The sequence below is a fragment of the Cervus elaphus genome, chromosome 19 (assembly GCF_910594005.1).
Source record: "Cervus elaphus chromosome 19, mCerEla1.1, whole genome shotgun sequence".
NCBI classification, from domain to species: Eukaryota; Metazoa; Chordata; class Mammalia; order Artiodactyla; family Cervidae; genus Cervus; species Cervus elaphus.
In genome coordinates this window covers 367,762-388,817 of record NC_057833.1, presented here as the reverse complement: position 1 = coordinate 388,817, position 21,056 = coordinate 367,762, and the positions used below count along the sequence as shown (strand labels likewise).

Below are 21,056 nucleotides of genomic sequence, written 5' to 3'. Positions count from 1 at the left end.
GAGAAGTAGCCCAGATGCTCACGTCTGCCGCCAGCGAGTGGGGCCTGGGCAGAGAGGTGCGGGCTGCATAGTCAGTGCTTAGGGTAAGGACCAGGACCGAATGCCCTGAGGACAATCTGAGGGAGCTAACATGAGATAGCAACCCAAACTGCGGGATCACCAGAGAGGAAAAAAAAAAAAAAGAACTTTCCCATGAAAGGCGCTAATGTCCATCCTGGCCCACTCAGAACAAAGGATTAAGCGAATACCAAAGGAGAGCTAGCCAGCTGCACACAGGCCCCTCTCCCCACTACCCCGGAGGCAGAGAGGCAGGTGTGCGTCAGCCAGAGCTGGAAGGCAAGGAGCTGCTGCAATCTTGGCCCCAGAGACCACATCCTCCACCAAACTGTGACCAGGCTCCCAGTTGCTAGCCATGTCTTCCTGGGATCCTGGATTGTTGACATCCGCCAGGAGGGTCACAGCCTGAGATCAGCTCCCCAGAGAAGATGCACGGCACACCTGAGACGGTGCTCTCCTGCCGCACTGGGGAAACCGCGCGGCCAGGACCAGGGAGGTGATTAAGACGTGTGGCCCACCTGCAGGTGTGCTCACCATGCACCTGGTCCCCTGAGCTGCTCGGACCTGGGAAGGGCAAAAAGCGCACACCCAGCTGAGTCTGTGCCCTTGTGGAGTGCCCAAGAACCTGATCGGCTTAGACCTGGGAGGGGCATGAAATGCAGGGTCTGCTTTGGACAGTGCCTTTGCAGAGCAACCTGGAGCCTGAGCAGTGTAGACGCAGGAAACACATGCTGCCTTGACCCACGGCAAAGCCAGTGTGGTCCATGCACTGCAATCACTCCCAACACACGCCAGCAATATTTGCAGTGTTCCTGCCTCCCCACAACACAACTGACCAAGTGAGCCTAAATAAGTGAACACCTTTGCACCCTTGCGTCAGGGTGGAAAAGTCTGAAGAGACTTGCAAAGAGAGGAAGCCAAAATAAACAAAGAAGGGGGAACCACTCAGGAAGCGACAGGTGAACAGATTAAATCCCTGTAGTTAACACTGACTAAGCATTGGAGAGGGGCTATAGACCTATAAGTCTTGAGAACAAGTACAAGCTGAAACAAGGAACTATCTGAAACTGAACTGACTCCACACTGCCCACAATAGCTCCAGAGAAATTCCTAGATATATTTTTACTATTATCACTTTTTTTTAAAGTTTAAGTTCTTTGTTACTACTTTAAGTTTCATTTTTATAACCTACTATAACCTTGCAAAAAAAGAACTATTTTTAAAGCAAATTTAATATATATATATACTAATTTAATATATATATATACTATATACTAATTTAATATATATATATATACTAATATATATATATATATACTAATTCTTGTGATTGATTTTGTTTCATATCTTTTATACTGTATCTTTGAGAGTCTAACCTCTATACTAGATTTTTAATTTTTGCTTTTTGGTATTTGCTATCAATTTTGTACCTTTAAGAATCTAATCTTCAGTATCCATTTTCACTTAGGGATGTGATTACTGGCTTGGCTGCTCTCTCCCCTTTTGACTCCCCCTCTCTCTCCCAGGTCACCTCTATCTGCTTCCTCTCCCTTCTCTTCTCTACTTTGTGAATCTCTCTGGGTGTTCCAGAAAGTGGAGAGCAATTAGGGAATTGATTACTGGCTAGATTACTCTCTCCCCTTTTGAGTCCCCTTCTTCTCCTCTTGGTTACTTCTATCTCCCTCCTCCCTCTTCTCTTCTTCACATAACTCTGTGAACCTCTCTTGGTGTCCCTCACTGTGGAGAACTGTTTCACCATTAACCTAGATGTTTTATCATCTGTACTGTATGGATGGAGAAATCTTGAGGCTACTGTAAGAATAACACTGAAAGCCAGAGGTGGGTGGCTTAACTCCAAAATTTGAGAACATCAGAGAACTCCAGATTCCAGGGAACATTAATAAAGAGCTCATCACCCAAAACCTTCCATACCTACAGTGAAACCAAGCTCCACCCAAGAGCCAATAACTTTCAGTGGAAGACATACCACGCTAATTTTCCAGTAAAACAGGAACACAGGCCTGAGTATTAAAAGACAGACTACCCAAGGCCATGCCAACCCCATAGACACCCCAAAATTCACTACTGGACACTTCATTGCAATCTAGAAGAAGAGATCCAGCTCCATCCACTGGAACACACGTAGGCTCCCCTAACGAGGAAAAATTGAAAAGCCACCCCACCCAAGGGAGCAGGCTACACAATAAAGAGGAATCATGAACTTTCAGCCTACAGAAAGGGCTTCATAAACACAGCAGTCTAAACAAAAAGAAAAGGCAGAGAAATACTCAGCAGGTGAAAGTCAGTTCATTTGCTCAGTTGTTTCCGACTCTTTGCGACCCCATGAACTGCAGCATGCCAGGCCTCCCTGTCCATCACCAACTCCCGGAGTCTACCCAAACCCATGTCCATTGGGTGATGCCATCCAACCATCTCATCCTCTGTCATCCCCTTCTCCTCCTGCCCTCAACATTTCCTAGCATCAGGGTCTTCTCAAATGAGTCAGCTCTTCCCATCAGGTGACCAAAGTATTGGAGTTTCACCTTCAATATCAGTCCTTCCAATGAACACCCAGGACCGATGTCCCTTAGGTTAGACTGGTTGGATCTCCTTGCAGTCCAAGGGACTCTCAACAGTATTCTCCAACACTACAGTTCAAAAGCATCAATTCTTCAGCACTCAGCTTTCTTTATAGTCCAACTCTCACATCCATTCATGACCACTGGAAAAACCATAGCCTTGACTAGATGGACCTTTGTTGAGAAAGTAACATCTCTGCTTTTTAATATGCTGTGTAGGTTGGTCATAACTTTCCTTCCAAGGAGTAAACATCTTAATTTCATGGCTGCAGTCACCATCAGCAGTGATTATGAAGCCCCAAACAATAAAGTCAGCCACTGTTTCCACTGTTTCCCCTTCTATTTGCCATGAAGTGATGGGACTGGATGCCATGATCTTTTCTGAATGTTGAACTTTAAGCCAACATTTTCACTCTCCTCTTTCACTTTCATCAAGAGGCTCTTTAGTTCATCTTCGTGTTCTGCCATAGGGGTGGTGTCAACCGCATATCTGAGGTTATTGATATTTCTCTGGGCAATCTTGATTCCATCTTGTGCTTCCTCCAGTCCAGCATTACTCATGATGTACTCTGCATATAATTTAAATAAGCAGGGTGACAATATACAGCAGGTAAAGGAACATGATAAATGCTCACAAAACCAAACAAAAGAGGAGAAGATAGGGAGTCTACTTGAAAAAGAATTCAGAATAATGATAGTAGAGATGATACAAAGTCTTGAAAACAAAATGGAGTTTTTCTTTCTTTTTCTTTTTTTAATAAATAGACCAGAGACAAGGATTGAGAAGGTGCAAGATAAGGTGTTTAATAAGGACATAGAAGAAATAAGCATCAATCAATAATGAATAATACAATAACTGAGACCAAAAGCACTCTGAAGGGAACCAAAAGTAGAATAACTGAAGAAGAAGAGAGGATAAGTGAGGTGGAAGATAGAACGGTGGAAATAAATGAAGCAGAGAGGAAAAAAGAAGAAAACGAATTAAAAGAAATGAGGAAAACCTCAGAGACCTCTGGGACAATGTTAAATGCCCCAATATTCAATTCATAGGTGTCCCAGAATAAGAAGACAAAAATAAAGGACACGAGAAAATACTTGAGGAGATAATAGTTGAAAACATCTCTAAAACAGGGAAGGATATAGCCCCTCAAGTCCAAGAATCCCAGAGAGTCCCAAACAGAATAAACCCAAGGCAAAACACCCCAAGACACATATTAATCAAACTAACAAAGATCAAACACAAAGAACAAATATTAAAAGCAGCAAGGGAAAACCAACAAATAACACACAAAGGGATCCCCATAAGGATAACAGCTGATCTTTCAAGGAACTCTTCAGGTCAGAAGGTAATGGCAGGACATAATTAAAGTGATGAAAGAGAAAACCTACAACCCGGATTACTACACCCAGCAAGGATCTCATTCAGATATGAAGGAGAAATCAAAAGCTTTACAGACAAGCATAAGCTGAGAGAATTCAGCACCACCAAACCAGATCTTCAACAAATGTTAAAGGATCTTCTCTAGACAGGAAACACAGAAAAGGTTTATAAAATCAAATGCAAAACAACAAAGTAAATGGCAACAGGATCATACTTATTAATAACTACCTTAAATAAAATGGGTTGATAAAATACCCAACCAAAAGACAGAGACTGGCTGAATGAATACAAAAGTAAGACCCCTATATATGCTGTCTACAAGAGACCCACCTTAAAACAAGGGACACATACAGACTGAAAGTAAAGGGCTGGAAAAACATATTTCATGCAAATGGAGACCAAAAGAAAGCAGGAATAAAATTCAGATATCAGATAAAATAGACTTTGAAATAAAAACCATGAAGAGAGACAAAGAAGGACACTACATAATGATCAAAGGATCAATCCAAGAAGATATAACAATTATATATGCACCCAACATAGGAGCACGTCAATATATAAGGCAAATGCTAACAAGTACAAAAGGAGAAATTAACAGTAAAACAGTAATAGTGGGAGACTTTAATACCCCACTCACACCTATGGATAGATCAACCAAATGGAAAATTAGCAAGGAAACACAACCTTTAAATGATACAATGGACCAGTTAGACCTAATTGATATCTACAGGAAATTTCACCCCAAAACAATGAATTTCACCTTTTTCTCAAGTGCACACAGAACATACTCCAAGATAGATCACACCCTAGACCATAAATCTAGCCTTGGTAAATTAAAAAAAAATTGAAATAATTTCAAGCATCTTTTCTGATCACAATGCGGTAAGATTGGATGTCAACAACAGGAAAAACAAACTATCAAAAATACAAACATATGAAGGATAAACAACATGCTTCTGAATAACCAACAGATTACAGAAAAAAATAAGAAAGGAAATCAAAATATGCATAGAAAGAAATAAAAATGAAAACACAACAACACAAAACCTATGGGATTCAGTAAATGCAGTGCTAAGAGGAAGGTTCATAGCAATACAAGCTTACCTCAAGAAATGAGAAAAATATCAAATAAATAACCTTACACCTACAGCAACTAGAAAAAGGAGAAATGAAGAACCCCAAAGTTAGTAGAAGGAAAGAAAAAAAATCAGAGCAGAAATCAATGAAAAAGAAGCAAAGGAGAGTATAGCAAAAATCAGCAAAACTAAAAGCTGGTTCTTTGAAAGGATAAATAAAATAGATAAACCATTAGCCAGACTCATCAAGAAAAAAAGGGAGAAGAATCAAATAAACAAAATCAGAAATGAAAATGGAGAAATCACAACAGACAACACAGAAATATAAAGGATTATAAGTGACTACTATCAGCAACTATATGCCAATAACATGGACAACTTGGAAGAAATGGATGAATTCTTAGAAAAGTATAACCTTCCAAAACCGAACCAGGAAGAAATAGAAAACCTTAACATACCCATCACAAGTACAGAAATCAAAACTGTAATCAAAACTCTTCCAACAAACAAAAACCCAAGACCAGATGGCTTCACAGGTGAATTCTACCAAAAATTTAGAGAAGAGCTAACATTTATCCTACTAAAACTCTTCCAGAAAATTGCAGAGGAAGGTAAACTTTCAAACTCATTCTATGAGGCCATCAGCACCCTAATACCAAAATCAGACAAAAAATGCCACAAAAAAGAAAACTACAGGCCAATACCACTGATGAACATATATGCAATAATCCTCAACAAAATTCTAGCAAACAGAATCCAACAATATATTAAAAAGATCATACATCATGACCAAGTTGACTTTATCCCAGGGATGCAAGGATTCTTCAATATCTGCAAATCAATCAATGTGATATGCCACATTAACAAATTGAAAGATAAAAACCATATGATTATCTCAATAGATGCAGAGAAAGACTTTGACAAAATTCAACATCCATTTATGATTAAAAACTACCCAGAAAGCAGGCATAGAAGGAACATACCTCAACATAATAAAATCCATATATGATAAACCCATAGCAAACATTACCCTCAATATTGAAAAATTGAAAGCATTTCCCCTAAAGTGAAGAACAAGGCAAGGGTGCCCACTCTTACCACTATTATTCAACATAGTTTTGGAAATTATAGCCACAGCAATCAGAGAAGAAAAAGAAATAAAAGAAATCCAATTAGGAAAAGAAGTAGTAAAACTCTTACTGTTTACAAATGACATGATCCTCTACATATAAAACCCTAAAGACACCACCAGAAAATTAATAGGGCTAATGAATATGTTAAAGTTGCAGGATATAAAATTAATGCACAGAAATCCCTTGCATTCCTATACATTAACAATGAGAAAACAGAAAGGGAAACTAAGGAAAAAATCTCATTCATCATTGTGATGAAAAGAATGAAATACTTAGGAATAAATTTACCTAAAGAAACAAAAGGTCTATATACAGAAAACTATTAAGCACTGATGAAAGAAATCAAAAAGGACACAAACAGATGGAGAAATATACCATGTTCATGGATCGGAAGAATCAATATAGTGAAAATGAGTATACTACCCAAAGCAAGCTATAGATTCAATTCAATCCCTACCAAGCTACCAATGGTATTTTTCACAGAACTAGAAAAAAAAATTTCACAATTTGTATGGAAACACAAAAAACCTTAAGTAGCCAAAGCAATCTTGAGAAATAAGAATGGAACTGGAGGAATCAACTTGCCTGACTTCAGACTATACTACAAAGCTACAGTCATCAAGCTAGTATGGTACTGGCACAAAGACAGAAATATAGATCAGTGTAACAAAACAGAAATCCCAAAGGTAAATCCATGCACCTATGGACACCTTATCTTTGATAAAGAGGCAAAAATATACCATGGAGAAAAGATAATCTGTTTAACCATTGGTGTTGGGGAAACTGGTCAACCACCTGTAAAAGAATGAGACTAGAACACTTTCTAACACTATACACAAAAATAAACTCAAAATGGATTAAAGATCTAAAATTAAAAACCAGAAACTATAAAACTCCTAGAGGAAAACACAGGTAGAACACTCTCTGACATAAATCGCAGCAAGATCGTCTATGATCCACCTCCCAAAGTAATGGAAATAAAAGCAAAAATAAACAAATGGGACCTAATTAAACTTAAAAGCTTTTGCACAATGAAGGAAACTATAAGCAAGGTGAAAAGAAAGCCTTTGGGATGGGAGAAGATAATAGCAAACAAAGCAACTGACAAAGAATTAATCTCAAATATATACAAGCAGCTCATGCAGCACAGTACCAGAAAAATAAACAACCCAATAAAAAAATGAGCCAAAGAACTAAACAGACATTTCTCTAAAGAAGACATACATATGGCTAACACACACATGAAAAGATGCTCAACATCACTCATTATCAGAGAAATGCAAATCAAAACTACAATGAGGTACCATCTCATGTCAGTCAGAATTGCTGCTATCAAAAAGTCTGCAAACAGTAAATGCTGGAGAGGTTGTTGAGAAAAGGCAACCGTCTTACACTGTTGGTGGGAATGCAAACTAGTACAGCCACTATGGAGAACAGTGTAGAGATTCCTTTTAAAAAAATGGGAAATAGAACTGCCATAAGACCCAGCAACCCCACTGCTGGGCATACACACTGAGGAAACCAGAATTGAAAGAGACACGTGTACCCCAATATTCACTACAGCACTGTTTACAATAGCCGGGACATGGAAGCAACTTAGATGTCCATCAGTAGATGAATGGATAAGAAAGCTGTGGTATATATACACAATGGAATATTACTTAGCTAACAAAAAGAACACATTTGAGTCAGTTCTAATGAGGTGGATGAAACTGGAGCCTATTATACAGGATGAAGTAAGTCAGAAAGAGAAACACCAATACAGTATATTAACGTATATATATGGAATTTGCAAAGATGGTAATGATGACCCTATATGCGAGACATTTGTAATAGCCTCCAATTAAAATTAATTGATTAATTTAAAAAATAAATAAATACGAGCTTAGGGAAGAGACTTCCTTTCATCCACAGCAGAACTGAACACCACGAGGCCCTAATGCTGAGAACATTGGGATGGCAGAGGAGCTGCAGGAAAAGCCATGTCCAGACCACCTTTCATTAGCCTAAATAATTCACCAAATGCCAGGTTCCTATGCAGAAGTGTAGCTGAGACACTCACGTTCAGTTTTTTTAGTACACTGTGCCAGGTGCAATGAGGTACAGCTGGATCCTAGTGGTATTAGTTATGCCAGTCAGAGAAGGAGGGCTTTCCAAGCTATCAGGTACCACAGTCAACTGAAAAAGAGGGCAGAGGTATAGGTGTTATCTCTGTATAGCTACATCTTGCTTTCATTTCCTCCCTCCCCTTCCTCCCATGTTCTTCCTTCCTTTCCTTTACATAGGACCCAGGATCTCTGGTTATGTAAAGTAAAACTGCAGTTAATCTGAAAGATTCCTCTGTCTTCAACTGTGCAAGAGAGATTTAAGCAGAAATCCACACACCATCTACAGGACTCATTTAAGTTGAAATACTAGACAAATACTTTCTCATTAAATATTTACAAAGAGAAAAATGACCAAAAATGAAAGATTAAAAATTTAAATCAGAAAATTCTATACCAGGAATTACAATAAATATCTAATTTGTAATCTCTGAATTTTGAGGGAATGCTGCATATATATTTATTTCTGGGACAGGCAATAGAGAAATGATAACATTCTGATGTAGCAAAAGTATGATGAAGAAAGATACCACAATAAAAAGAGGGATTTTAGAACTTCTCCAGCAAGTCTAACAAAGTGTAGACAGAAAAGGTGATGTTTGAGGAATAGATGTATCAACTTTGGGCTTCCCAGGTAGCTCAGCTGACAAAGAATCTGCCTGCACTGCGGGAGACCCCAGTTCAATTCCTGGGTTGGGAAGATGCCCTTGAGAAAGGATAGGCTACCCACTCCTCTATTCTTGGGCTTTCCTGGTGGCTCAGGTGATACAGAATCCACTTGCAATTCGAGAGACTTGGGTTTGATTCCCAGGTTGGGAAGATCCCCTGGAGGACGGCATGGCAACCCACTCCAGGATTCTTGCCTCGAGAATCCCCAGGACAGAAGAGCCTGGAGGGCTACATACAGTCCATGGTGGCACGATGAGTTGGACACAACTGACCAACTAAGCACATTACAGTACATATCAACTTCAATTTGTGTACAACCAGAATTCTAGAAGGAGAAATAAGGTAGAACCAAAAGAATAATTTTTTAAAATTATTTTTTTATTGAAGGATAATTGCTTTACAAAATTTTGTTGTTTTCTGTCAAACCTCAACATGAATCAGCCATAGGTATACATATATCCTCTCCCTTTTGAATCTCCCTCCCATCTCCCACCCCATCCCACCCCTCTAGAATGATACAAAGCCCCTAAGAATAATTTTTATAAGTAAGAAAGCTTATTTTCGATCAGGACTGACTGTACTCTTCTAGTCGAATGAATTTATCATATATCAGAAAAATTCATGGAAATACCTATTTATGATTATTTATTAACAAAACTATTATATGTCTGCAGGAGGGCAGACACTGTCAGACCTTAGTAGAATGGTTTCTGTGGCTTAAAATTCATGACCTTCCCACAGTATAGTTATTTTTTTTTTTTTACTTCATCAATAAGGTTCAATCAATTCAGCACTGTTTAATCACAAATATTTAAAAGATCAAGATATGAAACAAAGAGAAATCCTAGAAAGGTACTGTGTGCCCCCATTTCCCAAGCCTGCCTTTGAATAGAGACCTTACCACTTCAGAGGTTCTGTCCCTCAGGATGATGTGACTTAAAGATATGGGGTCACTGACTCATTCAGAACATTGACTCATTCAGAACTGGCTATCCTTCTCACCCTGAAAAGAACAAAAGAAAAGCATCACATCTCAGGTCATCATGCTGCCCACCAAGTCCTAGCACTTTGCTTCTAAGTATCATTCTCTACTCAAACTGGGCTCTTTGAGAAATGAGCTGAAATGAGAAATGAGATCAATTTCTCAGCGGATCAATGAGAAATGAGCTCTTTGATCCTAGAGCTGAAGCAAGGAAAACTAAAAGATGAGCCTCAAGCAAATTACGGAATATCAAGGAAGTGATATCAGGGAATGAAGATGGAGTATCAGATGATTAAATCTGAAAGGGCTCCAACCAGCAAGATTAAGGGCAATTTGCATGTCAACATATTTTATTAGATTATTACCATTTAATAAAGTAGGACACCATGTGTCCTTATAGATATAATAAATGTAAAAATGAAAACTTTAATGAGGACGCAGATATAGTTTTGAATTACTTTCTCATGAAACCTTTTCAATTTTTAAGGGGGAAATATTAACTTTTCCAGCATAGCCTAGCAGCCCCCACTATGATCATGTAATCAAAGTGATTGTCGTCAATAAGAACAAAGTAAATTGATAGGATTCAGTAAGATAGAGCATCAGGAGTTGTGATATGTAGTTTAGCATAGCACACAGTGAAGTAATATTTCCAAGTTTTATTGAAATATAATTTATATATAACATTGTATGAGTTTAGATGTGCAATATGATGATTTATGTTCATATTGCAAAATGATTACCACAGCAAATTTAGTTAACATCCATCCCCTCATATTTAATTTTTTTTCCTTGTGATGAGAATTTTAAGATTTCTTCTCTTAGCAACTTTCAAAATACATGACACAGTATTGTCAACTATAATCACCATGCTGTACATTACATCTCCAAGACTAATTTATCTTGTAACTGAAAGTTTGTACCTTTTCACAACCTTCACTCATTTTGCCAACCACTCAACTACCCTCCACTGACAACTATCCACTATATTCTGTGTCTATGAATTTTTAATAGGTTCCACATATAGGTGAAATCATACAATATTTGTCTTTATCTGTTATATATAATTTAGCATGGTGCCATCAATGTCCATCCAGGTTGTTTCAAATAGCAGGACTTCCCTTTATGACTGAATAATAGTCCATTGTATACACATACCACAGGTTTTTATCCATTCTTCTGTGGATGGACACTTAAGCTGTTTTTATATCCTGGCTAATGTAAATAATGCTGCAATGAACATATGATTGCAGCTATATTTCCGAGACTATGATTTCATTTTCTTTAGTTAAAGACCAAGAGGTGGAATAGCTGAATCATATGATAGTTCTAACTTTTTGAGGACTCCCCATACTGTTTTCCATATTAGCTGCACCAATTTATTTTTCTACCAAAACTACACAGAAGTACTCTTTTTTCTACATTCTTGACAGCACTTGTTATTTCTTGTTTTTCTTAAAACAGTCATTCTAATCAGCATGAAGAAATACCTCATTGTGGTTTTGCTGTGCATTTTCCTATTGAGGAATGATATTGAGCAACTGTTGGTCATTTGTATGTCTTCTTTGGAAAAACATTTATTCATATCCTCTGCCCATATTTTCATCAGATTCTTCTTTTTTTTTTTGCTTTTGAACTATAGGAATTATTTAATATTTTATATATTAAACACTTAGAAAATATATGATTGGTAAACATTTTCTCTCTCTGAAGGCTTCTTTTTCATTTTTTCATTTTATTGAGTTCCTTTTGCTCTGCAAGAGCATTTTAGTTGACAGAGTCCCATTTGTTGGTTTTTGCTTTTGTTGCCTTTGTGCTTTTGGTGTAAAATCTAAAAAATCATTGCCAAGACCAATGTCAAGGATATTACCCCTATCTTTTCTTCTAGCAGTTTCTTGTTTTCAGGTCTTACATTCAAGTCTTTAATTCATTTTGAGTTGATTTTTGTGTATGAGGCAAAACCACATAGACTATTGAGTCTATATTATCCTAGGACAGGAAAGATTCTTCTGCGCGCCTATCCTTGCACCCACCTACATACTACTTTTGGACTTAAACTGAAACATCTTCTCTTCCCTGAGTCTCCAGTCTGTTGGTCTAACCTGCAGATTTTGGACTTGCTGGTTTCCACAATCATGTGGGCCAACTCTTAAAAATCTCCCTCTTCCCCACCCAGAGACTGAAGTTGTATCTCTTGCATTACAGGCAGATTCTTTACCACTGAGCCACCAGGGAAGCCCTCTGTTTCTCTGGAAAACCCTTAATACTTTCTCTATAACCAATCTTGCAGTTAGTATTTCTGTATGTTTCCTTGTATGCATATGGAAGAGATTCTCTGGGGTATTCCTATTACTGGAATTGCTGTTTTAAAGTGTATGAACATCTTCATTATCATGAGATACTGCTCTCCAAGCTGGTTATTCCAATTTATTGTCTTAAGAGCATTATTCTTGCTTTACATACTCACCACAACTTGATACATTTTCAGTTTTTGTCAACTAGTATTTTTAGTAAGGAATCTTATATTTTTTTAATTTGCATTTCCAAGATTTCTAGTGTAGTTGAGCATAGCTTCATTTGTTTGTTGGATGTCCACATTTCCTCTAATATAAATCACCCTTTTTACATATTTAAATCTTTTTTTCCTATTGACTTGCTTATCTTTTTCTTATTGATTTGCAGAGGTTTTTAGGTAACCAATGTTTCAAAACTCAAAATATACTATATTTTCAGTGAGACATAGTATCTCTGTATTTCCTTTAATTACTCATTCATGTCAGTTCTCTGAAACCTGTGATTCAGTTTACTGAAACCAGGAGGGTACAATCCTGCAATGCTCATTTGATCTTTCTGGGTCCAGAAAAAGGAAATATTTTCAATGTTTTAATCTGGCTGAGGGCTCATGGGTTGCTGTTAGCCTGTACCCTTTAGGCTCTCTCATTTTCCCCAGGCAGAAGTTAGGCATCCAAGCAGCACAGTTCCTTTTGGACTAGTGGCATTTTATACTAACTGACAGTCTTTATCATGGTCTTTGCCCAATGTGGTGGTCAGTGGGACTTGTCTGTCTCTCCTGAACAGAGTGTGAGGTGCTAAACTCTGCCCCTACTTTCAGGTACCACCCCCACCACCGACATCATGGATAGGGGCCCGGTGGCAGTTCAAGCTCACATCTACTTCACAAGCCCCACCCCGTGGCTCACGGTGGCTCACAAACGTGTGTGTGCTGGCCACTGCCAAGGTTAGCCAAAAGGCTCCTGCCCAGGAGAAGCTTGCCACAGCGCCCCTATCACTCTGCCTCAGGTCCTCATACAGCAAAGTCACTCTCTTTTCCGTTTTGATATACCAACGTCGTTACCTTTTCCCTTACCCAAGCCTGACACCAAATGCGATGTCCTAATTCACACTCCGCTTTGTCTTTCTCCCTTGCATATATATTTGAAGGGGAGCTTTTCAAGAACATCCCCCTGCACAAGGTGCAAAAAAGGGTAAACAATACAACAGAAGACTGCATACATACTCTGACACCATTTTACCGATTGTAATGTAATTTTTAAAATTCTATGATTGTTGTGCAATATAGAGTCCTAGGGTCTTTAGCTACCAATAAACCCCTGAGAAAGTGGCCCCAGCTTGGCCAGTTATCCAAATAAAGTGTGGGTGGCACTGGGCACCCCTCTTTGTCCCTACGCTGCCACTGCAGAACTGCAGGAGAGTCACAGCGTTACATCCTAGTACACATGTGAGTATTCACAGAACTAATTCACTTCAAAGTTCTGAGTGGAATGTTTATTGTTATGGCTGTTTGGATGTCTCATCTCAGACTCTTTCTCACAGCAGCTCTGGCAAACTGTGGGTGTAAGCCAGATGAAGGATCAGGTCCCCGCAAACTCCACTCTCAGGTAGCTATTTCACATGGAAGGTCTAGAGACTAACGTGTTCTAACTGTTGGCACCATAACTGATGTCTACCCTATCTTTATGTCTATGGTCCTATTCATGACCTACCTGTTAAAGATAATAACTCACCTTAGGAAATTGTAGTCTTCAGGCAAAAGAGTCTCTAACTTGGCTGATGTTTCATTGCCGATGTTCTGATATAAGTGAAAATCTTGCTTCCTTTCTGGAGATGATACCCAGTTTCCTGGGTTTTGGACAAGTCTCTGAGATTCCCACTCAGGTGTTCAATATCAAAAGTTGGAAGCTGAGATTTATATCTGGAGCACAGGAAAACAAATATCATAGCTCATGAGTAACCAACCTCCAATCTCATCTGATTTCTGAATTCTAATCAGCCATCTGTATAAAATATATCTGCCCCTGCCTGAGCCTCTTCTTCCTGCCCCAATTCATTTACTCCATCCACACCCTCTGCCCCTATTTCAGGAACCATTTCAATTTCTCCTGCTGTTCCTCTTCTTCAGAAGAGGATGTTAGCTCTAGCTTCCCTATTTATAATTCTCAGTGCCAACAAAGCATCTTTGAGGCTCATATTTTTGATCTGTAAAAATGGGATGAGAGGTGCTCGCTTCGGCAGCACATATACTAAAATTGGAACAATACAGAGAAGATTAGCATGGCCCCTGCGCAAGGATGACACGCAAATTCGTGAAGCGTTCCATATTTTTGCCAGTAAAAAAAAAAAAAAAAAAATGGGATGAGAGGAGAATGGCATTATTGAAGTGGCAAAATCAGTTTTCTACCATATTCTACACAAAGAAGACTGATTTTGACAGTCACCCATGAGTGAGAATACCTTGCATCCAGCGGTTAAGAAGAGATATTCTAACACACCATTGGAGCAAAAGATATCAGAGATTGGGCACATTGAAGAGGGTAAGAGGAAGGATTTACTTTATCCACCTGTTCCCAAGGTGGCAAAGCTCAGTACCAAGGGAGCCATTCTTGGCTATGATTTTTCACACCAAGCAAAGTCTGTCATGAGAGTGAGTACCTAGATTCCCCAGATGTGCAGGAAGCTGCCAGAGAGAGCAACCTATTCAGAATACTGAGGCATGTAGCACAATGAGGGCACAGCTAGGTGAACTGTGCTAGGGCTCTTGGAGGACAACACAAGGACATGGATCCTACTAACTTCATCACAGATTCTATCAGAAAGTCCACCCGCTAGCCCCTGGGGACCTCACCTAAAGATCGCACTCATCTGGCCCACAGGTACCCCCAATACTTCATGTGCCTCACCTACTCACATCCCTACCCTGTGACCAGCTACTGTGCATGCCCCCATTTGCAGGTGGCTAGTGAGTAGGTAGAGAAAGGAAGCCTGACAATGCAAGATTTGAGAAAAGAAATCACACAAACTCTGGATTCAGCACCATCCTAGAGAAAGCAAACAAGAGACTGTTGGTACCTGGTTGGCTTTGCAGGATAAAGAGAAGGCATAAAATCTTAAGAATTACCCCCCTCCCCCCACGGAACAAGAAGGGTAGAGCAGGCATATTTGTAAAAAGGTCTGAGGAAGCCTCAGAATCCCTAATAGGGTTGTCAAAAATATTTCTCTCCAGAAAAAAGATCAGTAAAGACTGAAGGAGTTGACTGATGCTTTAGGTACAAAGAACAACGTAAAACTTAAAGGAACACGAAAATCAAGGAAACATGAAATCATGAAAAGAATGCAGTAATTTTGTAGTAACCAAATCCTCCAAAATGGAGGTCTATGATTTACCCAATAAAGATTCAAAACAGATCCTTTAAAGAAGCTCAGTGAAACACACAAAAAACTGAAAGACTAATGATATTAGCAACACAGTACATGAACAAAAGGTGTTTATCAGAGAAAAATCACAAAAAGAACCAAACAAAAAACAGAGCTGAACTTCCAGGTATATATTTGAAGGAAATGAAATTATTACATGAAAGAGATGTGGCCATGCCTGTAGGCTTAGTCGTGTCTGACCACTTGCGACCCTTTGAACTGTAGTCCTCCAGTCTCCTCTGTCCATGGGGTTTCCCAGGCGAGAATACCAGAGTGGGCTACTATTTCCTTCTCCAGGGATCTTTATGATCCAGGGATTGAACTCGCTTCTCCTGTGTATCTTGCATTACAGGCAGATTCTTTACCCACTGAGCCATCAGGGAAGCCCTATCAAAGAGATACCTACACTTAATTTTCTTTCATTTTTAAAAATTATATACTGAGATATAATTAACATGTAATGTTTTGTATGTTTGAAGTATATAATGTATTGGTTCGATATGTATATGTTGCAATATGATTACTATAGTAGCATTAGTTAGTACCTCTGTTATATCATGGTTATAATTTCTTTTTTGTTTTGAAAATAATTGATTTACTCTCTGCAATTTTTAATGTTTATATAGTGTTTACTATAATCACTATATATGGTGCATTAGTCTCCAGAACTTATTTATCTACTAGTTTCAAGTTTGTATCCATAAACAATCTCCCCATTTCCCCAACCCTTAAGCCCTTGGTAGGTAACTGCCATTCTACTCTCTGGTTTTTCACGTTTGAGTTTTTTTAGATTTCACATATAAGTGATACCATATAGTTCTCTTCTTTCTCTGTTTGAATTATCCTTTTTAGCATAATGGCCTCAAGAAACAACCATGTTTTTAAAGACTTAAATATAGGGCCAGAAACTATAAAGTTCTTAGAGGAAAACAGGCACTACACTCCTTGACATAAATCACAGCAAGATCCTCTAAGACCCACCTCCTAGAATAATGAAAATAAAAGCAAAAATAAACAAATGGGACCTAATTAAACTTAAAAACTTTTGCATAGAAAGGGAACCATAAACAAGGTGAAAAGACAACCCTCAGAATGAGAGAAAATAATAGCAAATGAAATAACTGGAAAAAAGATTAGTCTCCAAAATATATGTGGAGCTTGTGCAGCTCAATACCAAAAAAACACACAACCTAATCAAAAGTGGACAGAATACCTAAATAGATATTTCTCCAAAGAAGGCATAGAGATGGCTAATAAACACATGAAAATGAGCTCAACTTCGCTCATTATTAGAGAAATGAAAATCAAAACTACAATGAGGTATCATATCACACCAATCAGAATGGCCATCAAAAAGAAAATCTACAAAAAATAAACGCTGGAGAGCGTGTGAAGAAAATAGAACCCTTCTGCATTGTTGGTGAGAAAGTAAATTGATACAGTCACTATGGAGAACAGTGTGGAGATTCCTTAAAAAACTAGGAATAAAACTACCATATGACCCAACAACCCCACTACTGGCTATATACCCTGAGCAAAGCATAACTGAAAACAGAAACATGTACCCCAATGTTCACTGTAGCACTGTTTACAATATCTAGAACATGGAAGCACCTAGAAATACATCAACAGATGAATGGATAAAGAATTCATGGTACATATATACAATGGAATATTACTCAGCCATGAAAAGAAATGCACTTGAGTCAGTTCTAATGAAGCGGATGAACATAGAGCCAATTATACAAAATTAGAAAGAGAAAAACGAATATCATATATTAACACATATATACAGAAGATGGTAGTGAAGAATCTATGTGCATGGCAGCAATGGAAACGGAGGCAGACATAGAGAGCAGACTTGTGGATACAGTCGGGGAAGGAGAGAGTGGAAACATGTACATTACTGTATGTAAAATAGATAGCCTGTGGGAATTTGCTGTGTGATGCACAGAGCTCAAACCCAGTGCACTGTGATTAACCAGAGGGGTGGGATGGGATGGGAGGTGGGAGGGAGGTTCAAGAGTGAGGGGACATATGTTTGCCTATGGCTGATTCATGCCGATGTATGGCAGAAACCAGCACAATATTGTAAAGCAATTAACCTCCAATGAAAAAAAATTAACAACAACAACAAAAAAGACACATCCATGCTGTTACAAATGGCAGAATTTTCTTCTTTCTCGTGGATGAATAATATTCCATTCCATGGGATAAAAATATCTATATAGATATCTCACATCCTTTCTATTCATTTATTCATTGATGGATACTTATGTTGTTCCAATATGTTGGCTATTGTAAATAATGCTGCAGTGAATGTGGGTATGTAGATCTCTTTGAGATACTGATTTCAATTCCTTCAAATATATACCCAGGATTAGAACTACCATTGAATATGGTAGTTCATTTTTTTAAATTTTTTAAGGAACCTCCAGTTTTTCATAAGACTGTACTAAGTTACATTACCACCAACAGTATAAGTTTTCCTTTTTCTCCATATCCTTGACATAATTTGTTATCTCTTATCTTCTTAATAAAAGCCATCCTAACAGGTGTGAGGTGCTATCTCACTCTGGGTTTAATGTGCATTTCCCTGATGGTCAGAGATAATGAGCACCTTTTCATCTATCTGTTGACCATTTGTATGTGTCTTTTGGTAAAAGGTCTATTCAAGTTCTTTTTTCATTTTAAAATTGGATTATTTGCTCCTTTTTCTGTTGAATTGTATGAGTTCTGTATATATTTTGCACATTAGTTCATTATCAGATACATGGTTTATAAATATTTTCTGCTAATCTGTTAGCTGCCTTTTCAATTATTATTTCCTTTCTTATGAAGAATGCCTTTAGTTTAATTTAGTCCCACTTGTTTATTTTAGTATTTGTTGCCTTTTCTTTTGTAACTTACCCAAGAAATCACTGCCCAGATATCTTGATATCTCTACACTTCACTTCACTCACTTGAGTCACTCAGTCATGTCCAACTCTTTGCAACCCAATGGACTGCAGCACGCTAGGCCTCCTTGTCCATCACCAACTCCCGGAGTTTATCCAAACTCATGTCCATTGAGTCAGTTAGCCATACAACCATCTGATCTTCTGTCGTCCCCTTCTCCACCTGCCCTCAAACTTTCCCAGTATCAGGGTCTTTTCAAATGAGTCAGCTCTTCGCATCAAGTGGCCAAAGTATTGGAGTTTCAGCTTCAATATCAGTCCTTCTGATGAACATTCAGTACTGATCTCCTTTAGGATGGACTGGTTGGATCTCCTTGCAGTTCAAGGGACTCTCAAGAGTCTTCTCCAGTACCACAATTCAAAAACATCAGTTCCTTGGTGCTCAGCTTTCTTTACAGTCCAACTCTCACATCCATACATGACCACTGGAAAAACCATAGCCTTGACTAGACGGACCTTTGTTGGCAAAGTAATGTCTCTGCTTTTTAATATGCTGTCTAGGTTAGTCATAACTTTTCTTCCAAGGAGTAAGTGTCTTTTAATTTCATGGCTGCAGTCACCATCTGCAGTGATTTTGGAGCCCAGAAAAATAAAGTCAACCACTGTTTCCCCATCTATTTGCAATGAAGTGATAGGACCGGATTCCATACTCTTAGTTTTCTGAATGTTGAGCTTTAAGCCAACTTTTTCACTCTCCTCTTTCACTTTCATCAAGAGGCTCTTAGTCCTTTACTTTCTGCCATAAGGGTGGTGCCATCTGCATATCTGAGGTTATTGATATTTCTCCGGGCAATCTTGATTCCAGCTTGTGCTTCATCCAGCCCAGCGTTTCTCATGATGTACTCTGCATATAAGTTAAATAAGCAGGGTGACGATATACAGTTAGGGTACTCCTTTTTCTATTTGGAACCAGTCTGTTGTTCCATGTCCAGTTCTATCTGTTACTTCCTGACCTGTATATAGATTTCTCAAGAGGCAGGTCAGGTGGTCTGGTATTCCCATCTCTTTCAGAATTTTCCACAGTTCATTGTGGTCTACACAGTCAAAGGCTTTGGCATAGTCAATAAAGCAGAAATAGATGTTTTTCTGGAACTCTCTTGCTTTTTCGATGATCCATCGGATGTTGGCAATTTGATCTCTGGTTCCTCTGCCTTTTCTAAAACCAGTTTGAATATCTGGAAGTTCATGGTTCATGTATTGCTGAAGCCTGGCTTGGAGAATTTTGAGCATTACTTTGCTAGCACGTGAGATGAGTGCAATTTTGCAGTAGTTTGAGCATTCTTTGGCATTGCTTTCTTAGGGATTGGCGTGAAAACTGACCTTTCCAGTCTTGTGGCAACTGCTGAGTTTTCCAAGTTTTCTGGAATATTGAGGGTAGCACTTTCACAGCATCATCTTTTAGGATTTGAAATACTTCAACTGGAATTCCATCAAGTCCACTAGCTATGTTTGTAGTGATGCTTCTTAAGGCCCACTTGACTTCACATTCCAGGATGTCTGACTCTAGGTGAGTGATCACACCATCATGATTATCTGGGTCATGAAGATCTTTTTTGTATAGTTCTTCTGTGTATTCTTGTCACCTTTTCTTAATATCTTCTGCTTCTGTTAGGTCCATACCATTACTGTCCTTTATTGAGACCATCTTTGCATGAAATGTTCCCTTGGTATCTCTAATTTTCTTGACGAGATCTCTAGTCTTTCCCATTCTATTATTTTCCTCTATTTCTTTACACTGATCACTGAGGAAGGCTTGCTTATCTCTCCTTGCTATTTTTTGGAACTCTGCATTCAAATGGGAATATCTTTCCTTTTCTCCTTTGCTTTTCGCTTCTCTTCTTTTCACAGCTATTTTTAAGGCCTTCTCAGACAGCCATTTTGCTTTTCTGCAGTTCTTTTGCTAATGTGTTGGTCCGTCTCCTGTACAATGTCATGAACCTCTGTTTATAGTTCATCAGGCACTCTATCAGATCTAGTCCCTTAAATCTATTTCTCACTTCCACTGTAATATCATAAGGGATTTGATTTAGGTCATAACTGAATGGTTTAGTGGTTTTCCCCACTTCAATTTAAGTCTGAATTTGGCAATAAGGAGTTCATGATCTGAGCTGCAGTCAGCTCCCAGTCTTATTTTTGCTGATTGTATAGAGCTTCTCCATCTTTGGCTACAAAGAATATAATCAATGTGATTTTGGTGCTGGCCATCTGGTGATATCCATGTGTAGAGTCTTCTCTTGTGTTATTGGAAGAGGGTGTTTGCTATGAGCAGTGCATTCTCTTGGCAAAATTCTTTTAGCCTTTGCCCTGCTTCATTCTGTACTCTGAGACCAAATATGCCTGTTAGTCAGATGTTTCTTGACTTCCTACTTTTGCATTTCAGTCCCCTATAATGAAAAGGACATCTC

At 38.5% G+C, this 21,056-nt stretch overlaps 1 protein-coding gene and 1 non-coding gene across 2 annotated transcripts in view; both read left to right on the top strand.

The window, feature by feature from the left end:
* The first annotated feature begins 13,795 nt into the window (after window positions 1–13,795).
* LOC122675867 (phospholipid scramblase 1-like) overlaps window positions 13,796–21,056 on the top strand; it is a 39,214-nt gene continuing 31,953 nt past the window's right edge. Inside the window, exon 1 of the mRNA XM_043875024.1 lies at window positions 13,796–13,881. The gene's annotated coding sequence lies outside the window, so the exon portion shown is untranslated. The remainder of the gene's footprint in view (window positions 13,882–21,056) is intronic.
* Window positions 14,500–14,606, top strand: LOC122676311. Its single transcript, XR_006335570.1, has one exon. It is a non-coding gene; the product is annotated as a U6 spliceosomal RNA (small nuclear RNA).